Source organism: Corvus hawaiiensis, chromosome 4 (genome assembly GCF_020740725.1).
Source record: "Corvus hawaiiensis isolate bCorHaw1 chromosome 4, bCorHaw1.pri.cur, whole genome shotgun sequence".
In the NCBI taxonomy this organism is placed as follows: domain Eukaryota; kingdom Metazoa; phylum Chordata; class Aves; order Passeriformes; family Corvidae; genus Corvus; species Corvus hawaiiensis.
In genome coordinates, this window is record NC_063216.1 from 76,691,993 (window position 1) to 76,713,839 (window position 21,847).

At 44.9% G+C, this 21,847-nt stretch overlaps 2 long non-coding RNA genes across 2 annotated transcripts in view; one reads left to right on the forward strand and one right to left on the reverse strand.

Annotated features, from left to right (window-relative positions):
- Nucleotides 1–1,099: 1,099 nt before the first annotated feature.
- LOC125325120 lies at nt 1,100–6,320 on the forward strand. Its single transcript, XR_007203211.1, has 3 exons — nt 1,100–1,209; nt 1,368–1,867; nt 3,440–6,320. It is a non-coding gene; the product is annotated as an uncharacterized LOC125325120 (long non-coding RNA).
- A 5,242-nt stretch (nt 6,321–11,562) lies between these two features.
- The window catches only part of LOC125325119, a 118,020-nt gene continuing 107,735 nt past the window's right edge, over nt 11,563–21,847 (reverse strand). Inside the window, exons 5-9 of the long non-coding RNA XR_007203210.1 lie at nt 19,243–19,334; nt 17,530–19,072; nt 16,778–17,439; nt 14,670–14,712; nt 11,563–14,282 (exon numbers count right to left, since the gene is read on the reverse strand). This is a non-coding gene — a long non-coding RNA (uncharacterized LOC125325119). The remainder of the gene's footprint in view (nt 14,283–14,669; nt 14,713–16,777; nt 17,440–17,529; nt 19,073–19,242; nt 19,335–21,847) is intronic.

Consider the following 21,847-nt stretch of genomic DNA (forward strand, 5'->3'; position numbering starts at 1 on the left):
GGTCAGCTAAGAACCGGCCACAACCACATGAAAGGTGGGTGTAGAGACACTCCTCCCCGCCGTGCTGGTCTGCGACAGAAGGCACTACTGGCAAACTGGGACATGGGAGGCTCAGGCTGGATGCAAAAAATCCCTCACTGGGAAAGAGTGCTGCCCTGGGCCAGAGACGCCCGGAGCTGTACCCCCATACTGAGGGGTTTTAGGGCTTGGCCAGACCCTGGCTGACAGCCTGGCTGCAGTCCTGCTCAGAGTGGGAGGCTGGGATGTTCCTCGGACCCAACATTTCTATGCAAGTTTGATTTAAAATAATTGGTTTTCCTGCTTCTGTGTGTCCTCGAGCTGCTTTTGAGCTGTCTCTGCAGCCCTGAGCTCTCCAGCTTATGAAATATCGGTGTTTCCAACAGCAACAGTGATGCAGAGCTCCAGAGGTGGAGGAAGCAGCGAGGAGGAGCACAGGAATCCCCTGCGGCAGCAGGAAATGCCTGGACAGATGGGTGCCAGGTCCCCTTCGGAGCCATCCAGGCATTGTTCCATGGTTAATTACTATTCCTCCTGCTCCCAAGTCCTTCTCAGCTCCCTCCTACTCAAACCCACACCCCAGGGGCCTTATGAGGTCTCAGCTCACTGGTGCTGTGCTCATCTCCCCATCTCCTGTCCTACATTTGGGATAGATCCTTTGCAAATTCACCAGCCATTAGCTAATGCAGCCTCACAAATCCTCCCCTCACTGCTCCACTGCTTCCCTCTGCCAAAGCCAACTGCAAGGTGCTGAGGCTGGAGGGTGTTTCCAGATGTGGGACATGGTCACTCAAAACCTGCCTGGCCAGAGGACTCTGCAGCAGAAATAAAAGGTGGATGTGCTGAAAGCTCCAGCTTGGAGGGAGCCCAGGACACGTGTCCTTGTGCGAATGGATCCGGCTGTGCCTGGGGCAGCTGAGAGCACACAGTGTTCAGCACGGCAGTTCCCAAGGGCTCCAGGGGCTGGAACATCTCAAGAGGAGCGCTGCAGCCTCACCCTCAGGGTTTTCCTGGCATTTAACCAAGTCCCACAAGTACAAGCTATTCCCAACACAACAAACACACGCTCGGTACTGCTGGCTTTCCTCTGCCCTCCCACTCCGCCCGTGGTCTGCTCTGCTTCCCCAAACACCATTCCTCCATAGCTGCCTCTGCTAAAGCAACGATGGACCCAAACCCTGAGCACCTGAGGTAACACCCAGGTTTTTCTATCCCAGATCCAGCTTCTTTGTGCTGCCTGTGGTCTGTGATGGGGTTCATGGGAGCTGCAGAGGGTAGGAGAGGTGAAGAGATCTCCATATTGCTCATGAATACTTCGGCTTGAAAGATGTCCTGTTCTTTTCTTCCAGACCTGTGGCTTTTTACCTGCAGTGACCTTCCCTGACTCGGTGTTTACCTTCAGAGAAAGGGAACATTTGCTGCCTAGTGGAGCTCAGCTACAGCTTTTCAGTCAGCAATCAAAACACTCGAAAGCTAAGAGCAGCATTTGAATTTAAAAATCATAATTACAGTGCCCAAGAGGGAGAAGTTGGAAGAGGGCAATGAACAAAGCAGGGGGTTGGAAGAAAACAAAGAAAGGCATGAGAGGAATCTGCGCTTTGAACAGAGAGTCCTGAATATCTTGTACTGGCTACTTCAAATTGGGCACCTGAAATTAATAGATTCTTTGACCTTCATTTCTCTGTACTCTTGTTCTTTGTTTGTAAAGCAGAAACCACAGTAGAGCCTCACCAAGAAAAAAAAAAAAGATGCCATCACAGCAACTGCTCCAGCCAAAGCACTCAGATGCTGCAGAGATGAGGATGAAGAAGGGAATAAAAAACCCCAACCCTCTATGGCTTTTCAGCAAGTGAGTACCAGCATCGCGTGTGGGGAGCAGGGCAGTGTGCTCTGGAATAAAAAATACCTCCCAGTCATGTAATTAAGGATGAACCACACATGCCCACAGGGGTTCTGTGGGCAGCCTGAAGGCAGGCATCTCTTAACTTCTAAATGCTTTCTCAGCCTTGTCACTTCTGGTGTTATTTTGATGGGTTTTATGCATAGGACTCTGCTATATTAAGAGCACGTCTACGTATCTCACAAGTAACTCTGCCTGCAGAGGAAAGCCTGGCACAAACAAACAGAGCCTCGAGGCTTCTCCTCTGGTCTACAGAGATGGATATTGTGCTTGGGCAATTCCAAGAACAGGCACAGAGAATGGATGGGGAACAGCCCTGGGGAGCAGGACTTGGGAGTGCTGGTGGATGAGAAGCTCAACATGACCCAGCAGTGGCTGATGGCAGCCCAGACACCCCCCCAGTCCTGGGCTGCATCACAAGTGTGGGCAGCAGGTTAGGGAGGGGATTTTGCCCCTCTGCTACGTTCAGGTGAGCTCTCCCCTGCAGAGCTGCCTCCAGCCCTGGAGCTCACAACAAAGGAAAAACAGGGATGCATTGGAGTAAGTCAGGAGGAGGCCACAAAGATGCTCGTAGGGATGCAGCCCCTCTGCTCTGGAGCCAGGCTGGGACAGCTGGGGGAAAAAAAAACCTGAGAGCCCCTTCCAGTGCCTAAAGGGGCTCCAAGAGAGCTGGAGAGGGACTTTGGACAATGGCATGGAGTGACAAGACAAGTGGGAATGGCTTCCCATTGCCAGCGGGCAGGGTTAGATGGGATATTGGGAAGGAATTGTTCCCTGTGAGGGTGGTGAGGCCCTGGCACAGGTTGCCCAGAGAAGCTGTGGCTGCCCTTGGATCCCTGGAAGTGTCCAAGGCTGGACAGGGCTTGGAGCACTCTGGGATAGTGGAAGCTGTTCCTGCAGTTGCAGAGAATTGAAACTAAGGGCTCTTCAAGGTCCCTTCCAACCCAAACCATTCTGTGATTCTGCTTTGGTGATCATCATCGACCACACCATCACGTTATCTCACTGGACCTTACTGCTGGATCCCACTGGCTTTATTACACTTGGGTCTCTGCAATGGCTGCTCTTGCTGCTATGCAGGATGCAAGACGAAGGATAAAATCCACGTGCCCTGATTCTGGAGTCTTGCTCCTTTAAACAGATGTGGGAGGGAGGGTTGGTAAATCCTTGGACAGTTTTTCATCTTGCCTCGACTGGGCTGGGCTTTGGGCTAGTCTGTTGTCTGGTCCCCTGTCATAGCTGCTGTTGTAATGATTCATCCATCTGGTTTTCTGGGAAAAGAAAAGAAAATGAGCTAGGGAAATGTTTTTTCTTTTTTTTTTTTTTTTGGCTGTATCTTTCCTGAAACAGTTACAACTTTGCACCCACTGGAGTTGATGGGGCGGGGGGGGGTGGGGGGGTGGGGGGTGGAGAGGAGTTTTACACATCACTTTTGACTTGCTAAAGTAGAGACAGAAGTGCTGAGAATCCCATTCCTCAAAGTCAGACCGTGATGGTTTTGTCCTGAACTGTGTTTCCGAGGAGCAAAAAGGATCCAGCAAAACCCAGCAGAAGATCCAGGCTGTCTTCAGCGGGTGCACTGGACAAAACCTCGTGCTGATCACTCCAGGGACACCCACTCCTTCCGCTGGCTCCTCACCTACCTGAGCTCTCCAGAAATGATGCAGGATGAGCTGCAAGGCGGCAGCTTGGACAGAAATCCAGGTGCAGAACAAGGACACTGAAGATCGTCTCAGTGGATTGAAACAGCTACTCTCATGAGTGGTGTAATTTATCACAAATCAGGTAATATGGAGGGGGAAAAATCCAAGGAGTTCACACTGGGTGACGTTCAGTCTGAGAGTGCAGCAGGAAGCCACACTGGATGTTTTCCTTGTTGGTTTGCACAGGGGAGGGATGAGACAATGTGCCCATCCAGCTGGGAACACCAAGGCAACCACTTCTTGGGTTAAGGAAAGTGGCACTGTGAAGTCTCTGCCAGCAGCCCTTAAAAACACTGTTATAAACCAGCCAGCTCCAGAGATCTCCTCCTTCTCCTCGCTCTAGGAATGCATCTTCCTTGGTCCAAGCTTAGTTAGAGGTTAGACTGGGAAAGCAGCAGCCTGTCTGGGAGCAATCACTCCTCCATTCAAACACGTTAATGAATTTCCACCAAAGGGGTTAGCTATCAAAGTTCTTTTTTACGCTGCTGGAGCAAACCTTCCTGTGACAAATTCCTGCCCTTATTCGGGCTCCAGAGCTATTACAAGTGACTCCTGTGAGAATCAGATCCTCCTTGGACCCACCAGCACAGGAACTGCCCTCCTCACTGGTCCAGCATCCTTCCTCTCCCATCCCACTCTTTCTTTAGGTCTCTTTCTCCTCACCAGCCTTCCCTAGCGCTTGCCCGTTCCATGATTTCATCCGAGGTGGGTGGTGAGCTCGCTCTCCCCCGCGCAGCCTCTTCCCAGCGGCTCCCGGGATCCCTGCCAGCTCCTCTCCACCCACGGCCTCTCCCGACGAGCCGAACCGCGCAGCTCCCGCTGCTGCCCGCGCCAAGGCAGCATCCCACATCTGCTGCGCTGGCTCGGCCAGGGGCAGGGCAGCCAAGGAGCACCTCACCTATCCCCCTGCACCAGTGCCTTCCAGGGGGTGGTATCTCCACCCCTGCATCCCAGGGGATCCCCAGCTTCCCTGCCAGGACACGGCGATGGGGCACTGAAGTGACTCTTGAATGCTCAAGAAGTGCAGACCCAAGTTTGAGTTTAGAAAACAGCTTTGCGGGTTGAAAACCAAATGAGAACTGCCTTCCCCCCCACCCCCCTTTTTTTTTTTCTGAGTTACTCTAAGACATAAAACCTCTGTGTGGATTTAAGCATTCCCAGCCTGGCTAATGCAGGAGCACCAAGGAGTGAAGTCAACTGGTCCCACGGCTTCAGAGATTGAGGAGCTGAACATGGCAAAGCAGATTTCAATCAAATTTTGAATTTGTTAAACCAAAGTGTTAAAACTGAAAACAGAGCACAGGACAGCTTCTCAAACCTCTTGGGTTATTCCCTCTGCTCTTTTGCCATGATTTTAGAAAATTATTCTTTTGACTATTCCTCCTGATGCCATTTCTGTGAGTCCATAAAACCATTTTCTCCTTGTCAGAGAATTCCAACGCCGGTGATTTATAGGCTTTGCTTGGAATGCAGCACACAAGTACTTCACTTTTTCATTCGCCCTTTCTAAACGTTTTTAACGATCCGCTTCCTCGGATCTGTTTATATTTGGGACATTAAAAGCTAAGCAACAACTCCATTATGAGCAAGAACACCATAAAAATTCCACCACTGCCAGGAAACATCTCAATACAGTGACAAACGTAGCCACTCTCTCGCCCTGCTGCTCATCCGTGGGAAGACTGGTTTATAAATTATTCATGAGTGCCTTAAAATTTCCAGGCTAATCTCAACTAAAAAGTGGGGGTTTTTACACCATTGTTTCGCTCCCAAGTTCTCCAACTGGAATTTTGATTTGCATAGCGAAATCTGAAAATTTACTTGCACTGAATTTCTTTCCTTCAAGTTGTGATTTCAGTTCTCACTCTGGAAACATAGTGGAGAATCTTTGCATGACAACTTATTTGGAAGCCTGGAAATCCTTCATAATTCCCATGAATTTCCTGAGAAATTTAAGTTTTCCCAGATGTGTTTTTTGAGCAGGTTTGGATCTATAAGGTTTGTGGCACCTTTCAGCAGGCAATCCCACCACCCCAAGGCATTTTTAGTAATGATGAACTATCTGGGAGACTATCAAGCCATTCTCTTCCCAGTCTGTTCCACAGTAAGGACAAGCAAGACTGAAGATTAAATCATGGCAAAATTTAACAGAGAAAATCACTTTGTGGTCCTCTGGAGGCTATTAACAGACCAACTCACTCACCTGTGCTCGTGGATTTTACAGCTGTCAGTCTGTTCTGGGATTTAATCCGCATGGTGGCACTGGAGTATATTCCATGTAAAATCATCAATCATAAATAAATCCCGCTGGGTTTTTATGCAGTAATGTTACAGAAGAACAAACAGTCACGATATTTGAAGCCACGAAGCTAGAAGAGTTGCCTTATATTCCTCTTCATGTCTGTACTCTGCCATGCATTGCTTGGCAAACTGTACCACTGCCGGCTCCTCCACACAGCGCTTTGATGACCCTTCCCAGCCACTTCATCCCAGGCTGTGCTGCTCCAAATGAGGGTCAGTGTCAGGCTTTCCAGGCTGGAATCCAGCCAGATATGTGCAGGGCTTGACATGCTGATTGCTTTGGGAAAGTAGAGACCAAAAAAACCTTTCCTTTGTAGCAATATGTGAATAGTTCTTCCCTGTGAGGGAGGTGAGGCCCCAGCACAGGTTGATCAGAGAAGCTGTGGCTGTCCCTGGATCCCTGGAAGTGTCCAAGGCCAGGCTGGATGGGGCTTGGAGCAGCCTGGGATAGTGGAAGGTCCCTGCCCATGCAGAGGGATGGAACTGGATGGTCTTTAAGGTCCCTTCCAACCCAAACCATTCTGTGACTGAATTTCACTGGCACCAAAATACTCAAATCCTTGTGATCCCAAGGCTCACCTCTCCTTTTAATGACAAGGGGCCATTAAAAAAACTTCTCTGACAAGGAAAAAAATGTTTTTATGGACCTGCTCCATGACTGAAGACAGATCATCTGCAGGTTTCACGGCAGGTTCTCCAGAGAGGAATCCTCTGGGAGAGGCAGATGTGATGCTGAGAAGGCAGCACAGACAGAAACTGCATATAAGGTAATTTAAATACTCAGCAATCCACGCAGCAGAGCAGGCAGCCACTCATCTCTCCATGGACTGTTCTTGGAAAGTTGCTGGAAATCAAGTAGAGTGAGAATGACACCAGGAAAAACATTTTTTGCCTCCAATTTCAAGGAGCTGAATGAGAGTATCTTCCAACCCAGGGTCTGTAACCATTACACTGACCAGTACACACTGAACATCCTCTTGTCTGCTCAACAGCAGAGGTGGGAGCAGCCAGCTGGTTCAGCTTTTCTGCTTGGAGCCCTGAAGTTCTGCATGTTCCCAGAGGAAATGCACCTGGCAGCACCTGGAGAAGAGAACCCAGCAGTTTGATGAACTGTTGTCAGGAACCAGGAGAGAAGAGCTGTCTTAGTGACACCTGGAAAGTGAGAACCTCTCGTTGCAGGCAGCTTAACTCAGGTTGTCTCACTGGAGTTTGCATCACTGCCCTCACTGGATCCGATTCACCAGATAGAAATTCTGACACTATTTTCATTAAGATTACCCAAACAAGGAAGAATTTGCTCTCCTGGCACCTTTACACTGCTGTGAGCTCTAACAGCCTGTTTTACTGCACAGCAAAGCTCTGCCAGCACAAGCCTCTGCTGTTTCATACATAGTAAAGGTCCCAGCAGGACTTGACCAGCCCACAGTGAAAGCCACAATACCCGAATTTATCCTCCTCGTACCTCTGCTGCCCATTCTGGCACTGGAAATGTGTGCTAGGGACACAGCAAATCCCACACAAACAGGTTATTTTTGGTTAGCAAGTCTCAAACTGGCCTGGAATAAATCAGGGAGCATCTTGTAGAATATCACAATTTTGTCTTGTTCACTGTTCCACTCCATGAGCATCTTATGCCTGGATGTTTCATCAATTAATGTTGAAAATTTTATCAATGATAATGAAAATTATACTTCTGACCCTCAATTTATTTGCTGTGAAAACAAAGTCGTTTTTCACCATCAGCCCAAGCCCCTACTCAACATGATCAGGATGTTTTCCCCCCAGATTCCCAATATATGATGGATTTCACAGAACATACTTATGTAGAAGGCTAACATTTTGAGATTGTGATGCAAGATCACAAAAATTTCAGACAAATTAATTGCAGCAATTGAAGTTTAGGCTTTATGTAGTAGAATGAAGTGGTTTCATGACTCACTAATAAAAATTATGTACACTGTAAGACACTTCTGAAATATTTTTCCTTTAAAAATTTCCCAATAGACATCATCTTTCACTCCCTCTCATCCCACCATCCAGCACATTTTGTATTAATCCAGAAGTGAAAGGATTTTTTGGGAGAAGCAGTTGACTTCTAGTGCTGCTTTTGGCTTAGTCCAAGCATTGATTTCATTTTAACATCTTTCCAGAACACTGGCCACAGGACAAACTTTTCTGGCCATGGAAACAATCCCCCCCCCACGCTGCATTTTGTGATTGCTGCAGGGTCTGTTAACAGGATGGAGCAGACTTGCAAACTAATAGTTTAAGTTATGCACTGTGGTACCTGATTGACACTTTGAGACTGGTGCAGGTTTTCTAGGCACCATTTTCCATCCAAATTTGTGTGACAGGGAAGACTGTCTTCCAGTAGCTTCACTTCTTTAAAAGGTCAAGGGTTGAGAGCAAAGAGGATAAATTAAAAAAAACCCAAAAACTCATTACATACACTTCCCTCTTCCTCAGATATATTTTACACTGAAATGCTTCTGTTTTCATCAAGCATTTTTCTTCCTTTTTTCATCCTTTCTTTCCCTGTTGCTGTAAGGAAGATCCAGCATGACCAGGACACAATCCTCTGTGTGGGCACACAGGCACACCAGCAGCAGTGCTCAGATTTGAAAATACTGCCACGAGATCCAAGCACTAGGCAGCTCCATTTTCCTATGTGGTGCAAACAGAAGAAATCACTACATCTTAAGAACTTAAGACAGAATTAAAATGTTATTAACCTTCTTCACTTATTTCTGCATCACCTTGTAACTGGTTCTAACCTTAAGATTAGTTTTTGTAGTTTCCTGTAAGTCCAGACATTTCGATCCTACACGCACACCACAAGCAGCAAATCTCCAAACAGATACATCTGCTCCTTCAGGGACTTCCCACAAGAAAACATTTATGCAACTGTCTGCATGGGAGCTACTTAGGCAGTGGATGCACTTAAAACACAGAGATTACTTGCAAGTCACACTTCCAACACCACTTCATTCTGCACAGCTTTTAACCTCCACAAGAACATCTGTCAAACCCCCTAAAACATGCAGCTCTCTGCACTGTACTGCAAACTCCCCATGGTGCTAGCCAGTCTATGTTTTCCGTATTTTAGTAATTTGTTGCATTAATTTAGGGGCTTAACCTACAGTCTTTTGTACTAAACACAGTACTTGCCACTTCTCAAAGCTCCATCTAAAAAGAGACAGAGCATGAGGGTGGATTTTATGAATGGATGGAAGCAAGAGACTTGAAAGAGATCACAAAGTCCCTTTTGGTTTGTGATTATCTTAATTAGAAATAAAGACTACCTCATTCCAACTCCCTGCTATGGTCAGGGACTCCTTCCACTAGACCAGGGTGCTCCAAGCCCTGTCCAACCTTGGACACTTCCAGGGATGGGGCAGCCACAACTACTCTGGGCAGCTTGCGCCAGGGCCTCATCACCCTCACAGGGAAGAATTTCCTCCTATCATCTAATCTAATCCTGCTCACTGTTTGAAGCCATTCCCCCTTGTCCTGTCACTCCATGCCCTTGCCAAAATTCTTTCTCCAGCTTTCAATATCTTTTCATACACCTAAAAGATTTGGAGGAGATAGAAGAAAGGTAAATTTGCTTCCAACAACCAGCCACAACCTTAGAAATTCCTCTGAATATTCAAAAGCTGCTCCACTTGTTCACAAAACCCCTCTCTTACCGTTTCCCCATATGAATAGTGGGAAAAGCAGTACATTGCTGAATTCACCAGGACATCCTGGAAAACATCCCCCGCTACAGCGATGCCTTGCTGCAGGCTGGTGTGTGCTGTGCTGCTGTAGGTTGGCTGGTGTTACTAACTCCCAAAAAGCTGGATGTAGAATGACCAGCTGATTGAAGGATGATTTTCAGAGATTATCTTCATGGATAACGAGATCCTGCTGGAACTGGGGACACGACCCACCTTTTGACTCTGCCTCCGGTCAGTTGTGCCTCTGAAGAACTGAAATTTCAGAGAAATTCTTATATATTAAACATCCTTGGAGAGATGACTCAGGCTTTTTTATGGCTTACACTGCAAGGAGTGTAGGAGAGAAAAATGCAAGAAGCTCTCAGGCTGGCAGGAAAAACCTCCGTGAGATCTTGCTTTCAGTACGTCTGGAGTACGGGAACTGCAAATCGGGAGGTTTTCTGCTGCTCCTTTTATTTCCTCATACCTCACAGATGGATCATTAAACCAACAGGGAGCGGTTCTTCTTCTTTGATCCCAAGTCCACACTGGTTATTCTCATTGGGAAAACCACCTCCCTTGATCTTCCCTCTCAGCACTGTAAAGCTTTCCAAACCATTCCAAGGATCATCTTCACACAGAGAACCTAAACCAGGACCTTGGGTTATACACTTTACAATTCTCCCCCTCCCACAAGTTTAAACTTGCAGCATTTCTGAATTCAGCAACTCTATTCACTGAAGTAACACACTTCCCTGTTTTCAGTCCTCGATAATACCATTAAAGTTTCTCTCTGGAGCCTCTTGTGTAAAAATTCATGAGGTGCAATTCCCCAATCACTATAACCGATTTCAAATGGTGCTAGAATTATTATTGACTCTGAACACCAAAAGAAATCAGTCATCCTCTAAAGGGGTTACGGAGATCTGCAAGGATGAAGAGTTAAGTGCTGGACAGTATTTTACATTGGAGAATCCCCACATACTTGATATTCTTATTAAAGCATTGGTGAGAAAACAAAGATTTAGACAGTGAGAATTTTCAAAATCAACCATCAGCTACACACATTTTTTAATACAGTAAAATACTTCAAAAAATATAATCTTGAAACACTTCTCCAGATTTCAGTAGAGTTGGACAATGTGACCAACCACCTGTGGTCCAATCCTCCCAGTCGCTGGCTATTTCCATGCGCACATCCGGCCACCAACCTGCACGCTGGCAAAGCCTTGTCACAGAAAATAAATAACATATTCTGACCTGCCAAACATGCCACAACAGAATGCCAGACACGCAGGAGGGATGCAAACAGCATCCAGAACTCCCAGGGCTCCAATGCAGAATTACCTGTTTCGAATTCTGTAGTGTGTCTTGTATGATATATGTACAAAGTATTTACAAGCATGATGAAGTGGTAAGAAAAATGGATCTAGGTAAGGCTGGAAACAGGCTTTGAGTTAAAAATTTAGAGCACGTGTAGTTCCCTACCTTATCCCTCACCATGCTGTATGACTAGTTGTATAGCTTTTACTAGTTGGGGCATTAAAATCAACATCTTCAATATTGAGTTGCAATTCTGTATTTTACTCTTTTGCCTTGTTTCTGCCTCAAAACCTTCTTGGGTTCTGAAGTTGCTGCTCACCACTTAAAATATGCTGACAGCAGAACTTCTGCCTTTGAAATCCCTCTTTACATTGCTCTCCCAGGGATCACCTGGGTCACAGACCCCCAGAGTCCCACTGAGGGATTTTGTTTGGTGGTGGAGCTTAATTGGAATGGCACAACCACACAAGGAAGATCTTTCTCTTCTTTTCCTCTGAGGCTCCCGAGGGTCCATTTCCCTGACGAAGGCCGGCATTCTTCCTCCAAGAACACTGATTTCAAATGGTGCTAGACAATGAATAGTTAAATCTAAACCACCATATGAAACCAGCTTCCTGAGGGAGCTTGTGTCTAGCTGAGAGGATATTCCTGTAACAATAAATTGGAAATGCCACAGAAGAATACCTAGCCACGTTGGGTTTTTATTTTTCCTGTTAAACAGTTGATGCTTTTTTCTTATTCTTACCCTTGATTTTGGTTTGAGTCACTCAAATGTTCACTTCTGTTTTCTATTACAGCGCTACCAACAGCAAGAGAATTGCTTGCAGCAGTGTCACTCCGAGGAATTTTGTTAGTCAAGCTTGAACAACATGTACAAGGCTTTAACAAGGAATGAAGGACCTTCATCCTACTTGTGCTGCTGTCTCCTATTAACACAGTCTGTCTGCTGAGCTCTGCCCACAGCACGACTACATCCAGACACACCAGCACGGGCAGCACTGCTGCAAAACTCCCTCTTGTGACAGCAGAACATGTAAGGTGTTACCAAATCTTCCTTTCAACAGCAGCAGCACAAGGACCAGTGTGTGACACACGCTACATATCAGTGCCTAAAAGCTGAATATTCATCCCAAAGGCCACGCAGAAAGCCTGGAAACCTGCCCACCTGTCAGCTAGCTCTGGCTGAGGTGGGATTTGCAAACTGGGGGAAAAGTTTGTCTCCAAAACTAACGTTAAGGACTGCATTGATTACGGGCTATTCAGACCTGGCACTTGGCACCTGGAGACAGCACTGCTTCTTAGAAGTCTGACACAGGGTTCTTTCCTAGAAATCTGCTACTGAAGTGCGTTCTAGACAATTTACTCCCTTTCAAACAGATTTTTTTTTTTCATTTCATAACCTCTCTGCAGCTCCTCATCTCAGCTGGCAGAACAAACATCAGACCCGAAGCCCATCTGCAGAGCGATGTCGAGCAAGTCCTGAGTGTTTGCACAGCCCCACTCTCGCTGACATGTTCTGGGAAGCACTCAGGTACATGACAGTCTCTTGGAAAGAGCAAATCACCCCGGGCAGTGGCACAGAAGGCACCACAAAGTGCCTGCATGGCAGAGAAGGCACAAAGACACCGCGTGCCCCATCCGGTGTAGAACAACAGAGTTTTAAGGGAAACAACCCATCGGAGCAGGCTGGGCCTCCGCAAGCGGGCAGTTCCTGCAGTTACTGGAAGAGCTGTCACCATGCCAGGCCACATCAGCACTGGATTTATTGTGCAGCTTTTCTGTCCAGAAAGTGCCTGTGTGGAGCAGAGCAGGCAGGAAGCAGCAGGACGGAGCTGTGCCCGTGTCCCCGGGCTCTACCCCGAGCACGCAGCTGCCTGGGAATCTTCCACACAGGCTCACAGAACATTAATGGGTGAAATAAAGCTGCTTTGAAGTGCAGGCAGAACCAAACTCTTTTTCCTTCAGCCATGCAGAAGTCCAAAATTTTGCCTTGCTGCACTGTTTTCAAGAAGACTGCAGTATCTTTATTATTTCCCTCCTTCAGTTTATTACTCCTGGGTGTGCTCTGTTCCTGCCTCTGGAAGTCCTGTGAAAGCTGATTTTAGTTGATTAGAACCACAGAACCACTGAGGTTGGAGAAGACCTCCAAGACCACTGAGTCCAACCTTTGATTTAATACCACCATGCCCACTAAACCATATCATGAAGTGCCAGATCCAGCTGTTTTCTGAACACTTCCAGGCATGGTGACACCACCACTGCCCTCAGCCTGTTCCAACGCTTAAACCACTCTTTCAGTGAAGAAATTTTTCCTAATATCCAACCCGAACCTCTGCCGAGACTCGAGGCTATTTGCCATTGTCCTGTCACTTGTTATCTGGGAGAAAAGGCTCCCCACCTCATCACAACCTTGTCTCAGGTAAATGTAGGTCTTCAGGTAAATAAGGTCTTCCCTGAGTCTCCTTTTCAACCCTCAGCCAGTCCTTAGTAGAACTGACATTCCAGATCCTAAACCACCATGCAAGATGAACCCATCTGTGGAGTCCTGATGACAGGCAAATCTCTCAATCTCCTTCTCTTCAGGGGGCAGAAAACCACGTAAAAAAAACCCCCAACTAATTACATCTGTTCCTCAAGTTTCATCACCTGCCAAGATGCAGCTCTCTCTTCATTTACCGCAAGGACAACAAATCCAACCAGCTCAGACTAGGAATCCAACTCCTAGATGGCTGAAGGAGGGAAATCAAACCAGTGTGGACAGTTCTCACATGGGAATCTGTCAGCAGCACAGCTAACATAATCCTCTCCAAGAAAATCTTCATGAGAAAAGCCCAAGAAACCTGAGATCCATCTGTGAGACAAGGAAAGCAGTGGCAAGTGTCTCCCCTGGACAAGGCTAATTCCTGCTGCAGCATCTCTTCCATGAAGTTGTGTATCCATGACATCCACGGATTTGAAGCCAAGGTCCAGGTGCGTGGCTCTGCCTTTACCACCAGCCTCAGGACGGCTGTAGACCACAGCATCTCCATCTGGCTATCCAGAGAGCAAATTCTGCCATTTAATATCATTTGCACTTTTGAAGAAAGCATCTTTCAAAACTTGTAATAACTCTGTGTGTTTCTAGAACAGGCTAATGAGAAACACGCTCGCACCAGGGCTGTAAACTGTCATTTCTAAATTGGAAAACCAAATGAACTGCAGATAGAGAGCTATTGTGCTGCTCCAAGATGCCTCCTTCTAATTAGGTGCTCGAAGTTTTAAAACATTTTCAAATCTTGGACTGCTCCATCCTTCCCAGATTTAAAGATCGGAAGAGCTGAGGGTAATTTCCTCGCTGAACTGGGAAGAAGAACAACAGAGTTGTTAATGTCTATACATTTCCAAGTAAGAACCTGGGAAACAGGGAAGAACAAACCCAGAATTCAGTGACTTAGATAAAAATTGTACATGGAAGAGCATCTGATTACACTTAGGTTTCTCCAGTTACAAATTAAGTGTTCTGTAATCCTCCAGAGAAAATTACGGGAATGACATGTCAGTGACTTCAAGCTCTAATCTTACAAGCTTCGTAATTCATGTTTTTATTTGACACTGATGGGATCACTTGAATGAGTAAAGTTTTGTCTGCAATTAAAGCATGGCAAGAATGAAGTTTACAAAGTCTTTGTTTTGCTTTTGAATAATTTTAGGGATTTACAGGTGGTTTAGGGGCTTTGAAACACTTACCAGGGAGCCCTTTCTCTTCCACTGATGAATTCCTGCAGAATTCCTGCAATTGGAGTAACACGAGAACTTTCTGTGACTGCAAGAGACAACTGTGGGGGCACTTTATCCCATTAATCAGGGATCATCAGCCAGAACAAGCACTGGGTGCGACTTGGAAAGACTTCCATGGTGGACTAATGATCCTGTACAGGAAATTCATTAAAAAATCAGTCCCACTGCTTCCTTTCCATGCCCTGCCATAACAGAAGCCGTGTAAATGGATTTTGTTAGAGCTGTACTTAGGACAGCTTTAAGATCCATCTGAAAGTCAGAGCCAGCCTGCAATCTGCAGACAATGGCCTGTGAGAACATCACATCTGACAAACTGCTCAACTTACTGTAACTTTTTTAATCCCTTTTTTAATAAAATGTGGAGCCGAGATGACAGAGTGACAAGTCTGCAGAAAGGCTCTGTCTGTACCATGGGAAGGGACTGTGTGAACTTCCTACTTAACGCCTGGCCATGGATCTCATTTATGAGCTGCTGCAGACATCCCATGGCATGGCCGAGATGGAGGAGCCACTGAGAAATTATGTGTCAACTGAAAAACCAACTAATACTAACTGCAGTGAGAAAGAACTGTCTACCCAGATAGAAACTGGGATTGTGAAGTCAGTTACAGATGTCTTTAAGGGATTTCTTTTTTTTCGGTCATTTTCAACTTGAACTTAAACCACAGCTATTGGGGAAAAGCTGCTTCATCTTTTCTTTTTCTGCACCATCAATCCCCCAGCGTTTTCACCACCAGCTTAATGAATTCCAACTATCAAGAGAGCTCATCCGCTCTGTAATTTGTCTTTTTTTGTTCCCTTCACTAAACAAGCAGGAAAAATGTTTTTAATTTGCAAGGCTGAATAAATACCTACTGTGTTTGCCAAGGCTTTATTGACATTCATGGCTGTCCACAAAGCTGACTGACTTCTCACAGAGATGGTTTATCTCCTCAAGTAAAGAAAATAAACCTGCCCTAACAAGAAGATGTTAATCTTCCTTAATAAAATAAATGAAAAGCAGCAGTTCAATAAATAATCCTGTGGCTAGTGAAAGCCCTTCACTCAGGATACAGTCCCAGAGCAGATTTTTGTTGACAGCAAGATCACACAGCACTGGGACACCCTCCAGTGCTCACTGCTGCCTCTGATGCTGCACTTCTTGTCACCTTCAGCAGTACCAATACAACTGCCTGTGGGCCATGAAATTCATTCAAATGATTCTAATTCAAAGAAAAAAATGAAGCGTTTCTTTTCTTGACTGAGTTATTTTCAGTCATCTGGTTTTCCACACAGTCAGGGGAGAGGTGGCACTGCATTGCTGCTGAGCTGGAAATGAATGGCTGGGAGTGGGCAGAAACTGATTAAGCTGGCACTAGCAAAAGACATGAACTGTGGAATTACACCTTGGATAGCATCAAATCCCATCTCTCTTGCTCAGCTGGTCACGAGGAGTTGAGATGAGTTTCAGCTTACAAGGAAACACAGTTCTTCAACTTTCACAAGAAAATCAATACACTGAACTCTGAGGTTCTTACTCAAGTTTTACTGGATTTTTATACAAGGTTCAACTTTTCCCACAGGCCTCTTTGGCTGGATTTTTCCATTTGAATTTCTCTCATTGAACAATTCTGTCATCTTAAAATGAGCAAGGAACAATCAAAGCCTCCACAGCTGGAATTTAGTATCATCAGAAGGTCTGTGGTGGCTTGATATAAACACTAAGAAAAAAAAAGCATTTGAGTCGTTTGGGAGGAAAATAACGACAAACCATTACTGAAAAGATTCCTACACCGATGACAGTATTTCACATCCCTTCCTGTGCTTTTTTTAGCTGCACTGAGAAGTGCTATGAAGTAAAGAGATCTGGGGAACATTCCTCTGGAACACGCAAACCAGCCTTCAAATAAAGACAATTATTTCCCACTAGTGAAACATCCAATTTACCCATTATGCAGGCACAGCATGCATTTATCTTTTTAATTTCAGAGGTCCTCAAAGCTTTGAGCAGGAAAGGTCTGATGGCTACAAGGTATTTACAACAACTGATACTAAGGAAGGACACAGATCTGCTGTACCTGAGAAAAAACAGTCTCCACCATTTACAGCTTTATCCGTGGAACAATTCATTACTGACAGGTTTGTCCTCAGAATCTGGAAGAAAAAAACACCAGAAGCTGTTTGAATTAGTCCCCTCTGTGTTGTTCTGCAAAGAGATGAATTAAAACACAACTTGAGACTAAATTTTCTCTTTCTCCAGGTTTTACACTTTTAACCATGTTATGACTCCTCACAATCTGTACTTGTGTGATGGCATTTACAGTCAGAACAGGCAATCGAGGTGTGCCACTTTAGTGTCTAAGTCCATCATGAAGTCCAGGCATCATGGTCCCTATGGAAAGAGTAATTTTGGATTAGAGCTCTGAAATTCACCAAAAAAACCCTGCTGTCTTTGTTTCATAACAAAGTGTACGTGTAAGCACACCTTATGAGATGTATCCTAAGGTATATCCAAACCTGGTAAAATGCCTCAAGCTGCAGTCCACTTCTGCACTGACTGTGGCAATGGTGCCACAGGGAAATAATTCTTTGTGGAGGCAGAATCCATAAATAGCAGGTGCCAGAGAATCACCTGCTGCACAGAACAACATCCTTGACGTAAAAGTTGTCTCAGATTTACTCTGAACTCTGTTTTGAAATCTCTTCAGGCTGATTTTGGGGATTAGCAGGGAAGGAAATCCTAAAAATACAAAAGCAGGCTTATCAAGCTGGGGGAAAGGCAGTAAGATGTTTTTGTGACAAAGGCTTCAGGATATGAATTATGCATTACCAAAAACTGACTTCAGTCTGGATGGGAGGAGGGAGATTTCTGAGCATCCAAATCCCAGCACAACGGGCACAAGCTGCTCTGCAGGGAATTACATGCATCCTGTACAAACATTATCCATTTGAGAATCTCACTCTCCTTTTTGCCCGAGTATTATTTTGTGCTAATTGTGAGAATCTGAGGCAGAAAACCACAAATAACCTGCGAAATCCTTGGAATCAGTTACTATCCAATTCGGAGAGGGCTACTGAGACCATAAGGAAGCAGGAACAGTCTGGCTTCAGCCTCCCTCTATTTCTGTCCACATTTCCACCCTGCGCCCATCACCATAGCAGCTGACTGCTCCTTCTGCAAAACACCAACCTTTGGGGCAGCAGAGGCAGGAAAATAGTGGGGTTTTTTTCCCAAATGCACCACCATTTGCTGGAAAAAAGCAGCTGATGCTTTCTTTTAGGAACTGGACAGAACAGCTGTAATAAAAAAATGTGATTCCTGTTGATTGCTGAGGTACGTTAATGAGGGTATGATAATGAAGCAGCCACCCACAACAAAACTCACTATTGATTGTCCATGTCTTACATTATAAAAACACTTATTTTCATTCCCACTGCTGCCTTACACATTTAAAATCATCTCATTGGGGTCTGGGAAAAAAACCAATGACCATTAAGAATAAAACCCAAAATATTTCCTCAGCTTAAAATAGTTCTTCTGACTTACAGCTTTTGGGACATAAGAGAGATGAGCATCATTTTTAGCAACCACCCTGGCACCATGGCTGTTATACAAGTTTCAATAGCAGCTCTAATCCCACCCCTGAGCAGAAATGCCCTCGTCATCAAGCACTCCAAAGCTACACCTGCTGTTTGTATCCTCGTGCCATGAGCTGGATCACAGCCACTTCTGTCCCTACAAAGTGAGCTCTCAAAACCAGGCACCGGCTCATGCCACTGCTGCTCTGCTTATCTCCACACTGGATTAATTTGTGCTGCTTCACACATCATCATGGCACTTCGTCTGTCAAAGCATGAAAAGTAGCCTGAAAAGAACTGCTCTTAAGTATCTTTAAAAAATAACGATAAACGCACAAAAACATTTATTAGTCTGTGTTTTCTTTGCCGGATATAACACGGACTTCTTCACAATTACCCAAGAGGAAGTGAAGTTAAAATTATCACACAGAAAGACGATAACAATTAAGAAAGATAGGAAGTTCAATCAGACCACTTCAAGTTTTAACCCCAGCTCAATTCCCACGCCTCACAAACACACTGCAGAGGACCTTTCAGTCAAAGACAGATAGTCCGTACTCCTCCCATCCCATATGACACTGCAAAAAAAACCCGAAACCCAAGCCAGAAATATTTTCAGAGTGAAACAAAACACTTTAGAACCTTTCCTTGTTATGCTGAAGAAGCAAAGAAGCTGGATGGGGCATCGAGCAACCTGGGATCGTGGAAGGTGTCCCATCACACGGCAGAGGGTTGGAGCAAGATGGTCTTGAAGGTCCCTTCCAGCCCAAACCATTCTGTGATTCTATGATTCTCTGAAGCAGAAATCAGTATTTTTTAAAGATATTCACTTCCTACATTCTGCTGCTGCACAGTGACAAATATGTATGCCAGATACATTTATATACTACATACTTCACAGCAGGAAAAATAACCAGTGCAGAGATCTCATTCCATCAATGTACTGGAAACAGAAATTATTTACCTTTCAATTTGCACAGATTTGTAAGCAGGTTTTTCCCTCACACAACGTGTTCTTCCTCTGGCATATGCAAGATACCCTCATGAGATCAGCACCTGGAATTTACAAAATGGTTTATTTAAATGCATGTTTGCATTTCCCCTTCAGCTTCTCATGAAATGCAGAGAAGTCACATGGTTATGGTAAAAATAAAGATTTTGGGGATTAATTAATGCCCTTTTAGCTGTGCTAGGGACTGGAAGAGCCAGGAGATGAGAGGGATCTTCACTGTATGCTGAGCAAGGATCATCTGGATCAACTGGTGAGCATCTGGCAGTGCTGGAATCAATTACATCTGCACAACCATGCATGGCTTGGAATATTTACTGATCCTTACTCCTGAACCCTTTTTACTACTCAGTTTGTGCACGTGACTTCTGTGACAGGACAGTCACATCATGAGGATAAAAGCAGACACTGTGCTTCAGTAACAAACACTGATGCTGGCACACACCATGGAAATTACAGAGCTAATTAGAGGACAACATAATGCTTCATGTATTGAACACAGCCAGGAAGGGATGGGAAAAGGGGATGTTGGGAGTCTGAAAAAAAAATTGGTTTACAGACTAATTTTTGCTTTGATCTGCAACAGCTATTAAACAACTTCAGTTGCATTGGAAAAATATGTCCCTGTCCATCAGAAAACATAATGTACATAAACCCAAACTACTCATGATCCTTTTAGTCTCCTCCCCACAACTGCTCCACCTTTTGAAGCTACAAACAAAGTCAGCATCTCGTAATTGGGAGTGTTAAAGGATGGATGAAATTCTGATTTTCTTTGGGACCTGAGAAACTCTGTTTGTGCAGTAGGTATTTAGCTTCCCAGTAATTTCCAAGGCAGGCAACTACTACAGCAGGGCAGAGTCCCTCTCATGGATCAAGACACACTGATCTAGAAGCTTCATATAAAACAGAATAAAATGAGCTTGGTTTCTAGTTTACTGCCCGAGGCAAGAAAGAGAGAAGAGACACAAAAAAGAAGAGAAAGTATAAGGAATAATAAGGCAATAAAATCTGATATAAAGGCTGATTAACGCCCTTTCTACTCTAGATAGAGCAGGAATCATAGGAAGATATAGTTTTAAAACAGAGCCTTAAATACAAAGGTGTTTTTGTGGCATTTAGAGAGGGTTGGCATGGGAGAAAGCTCCTTTCTGTTGACACAGAACTGAGCTGCAGCAGATTGCTATCAATCCACGTGTACAAGCCACACAAACATCCTGGAAGGAAAACAAAATGATGCACACAGGTGCAGGTCTGGAACTTGACTACAGAGAAAGAGAGAGAGAGACTGAGTAATCAAATCCATTATTGCAATGGAAATCTGGGAAGAGAGAAGATGCAGAATGTGCAGAGAACATCCCTGCGTACATTAAAAATATGACTAAGAAAAACCACAAAATCCCCCAGAATCATGGACATCCAGTCAGGATGGAATCTCAAGTGGAAACATAATTGATGCTGTTTAAAGTTTGACCAGTGTAAAAAAGGAAGGATGTAGAACAAGTGTTAATATTTGGTTTAAAAAAAGCAACTAGACGCTTCAAAGCTTCCAACAAATTCAAGAGGCAGATGTCAGTCTGGAAGTGGTGTAAGATGGAATTACAGAGGTGAACCCTAAATTGCAAATGACTGGTGCAACTTCCTACTTCTCAAGATGTGGCCATTACTAAACTAAGGAAAAATAAACCTAAAAAAACCCTAGTGATTCAGTCAGTGAGAGCTTTCACTGTTTATTCTGCCAGCATTCAAGTTCTCCTGTTTGTAACAGACATATTAAGTTAATTCATCAATTACTAAATGAGTTCAGTTAGTTCACAGCGTGTAATTAATTTATTCTCCTCTGTTAACAGGCACATCCTAATGTCACTTTGCACTATTTTGGAAATTCAATTTAATTTACTAGACACAATGAGAAAAAGGGAATTCTGAAAGCAGAAAATAAAACTGCAGCAAAGACAGATGCAAAACCTATGGAGATAATGTCCAACATAAATAGCATCTGGCAGCAAGGTCCCTTCCCTGCCCAGCAGGGCTGACTGTTTTGAATTAACTGTTTTGTGGTTGGAACAGGTCTGGGATGTTGGGTGCAGGAATGTGGCAGCTGCCAGCCCATGGTGGTGTCCCCACAGCCATTTCCTTGCAGCTGGACTGACTTCTCATTTCTCTCACCCCTTTCAGTCCTTTGCGAACAGTTTCATCAAGAGATCCCTTTTTTCATGGAACTGCTCTGGATTTCTTTGTGGTTTTAACAGTGGCCAAGGAAATTCACTCAAGATACTCACTCAAGAGGAAATTCACTCCCCATAATTCCTGTAGCCACTGTGAAGGTTAAAAGGATTAAACGGTTGAAGTGATGACTGGGATAATAAAGTATGTGCTGTGTAATGCCAGCTGCACAGGCCTTGACAGAGTAAAGCTTAAGAAAAAAATAGAAGAGGAAAGCCTTTAAATATAAAACCTGACAGTCCCTTAACATATCTGTACTCCAAAGTCCACGTGTAAAGCAGGAGCTGGGAGGAGAGCTCGGGATGGGTGTGGGATGGAGGTTTCTGCAGCAGTG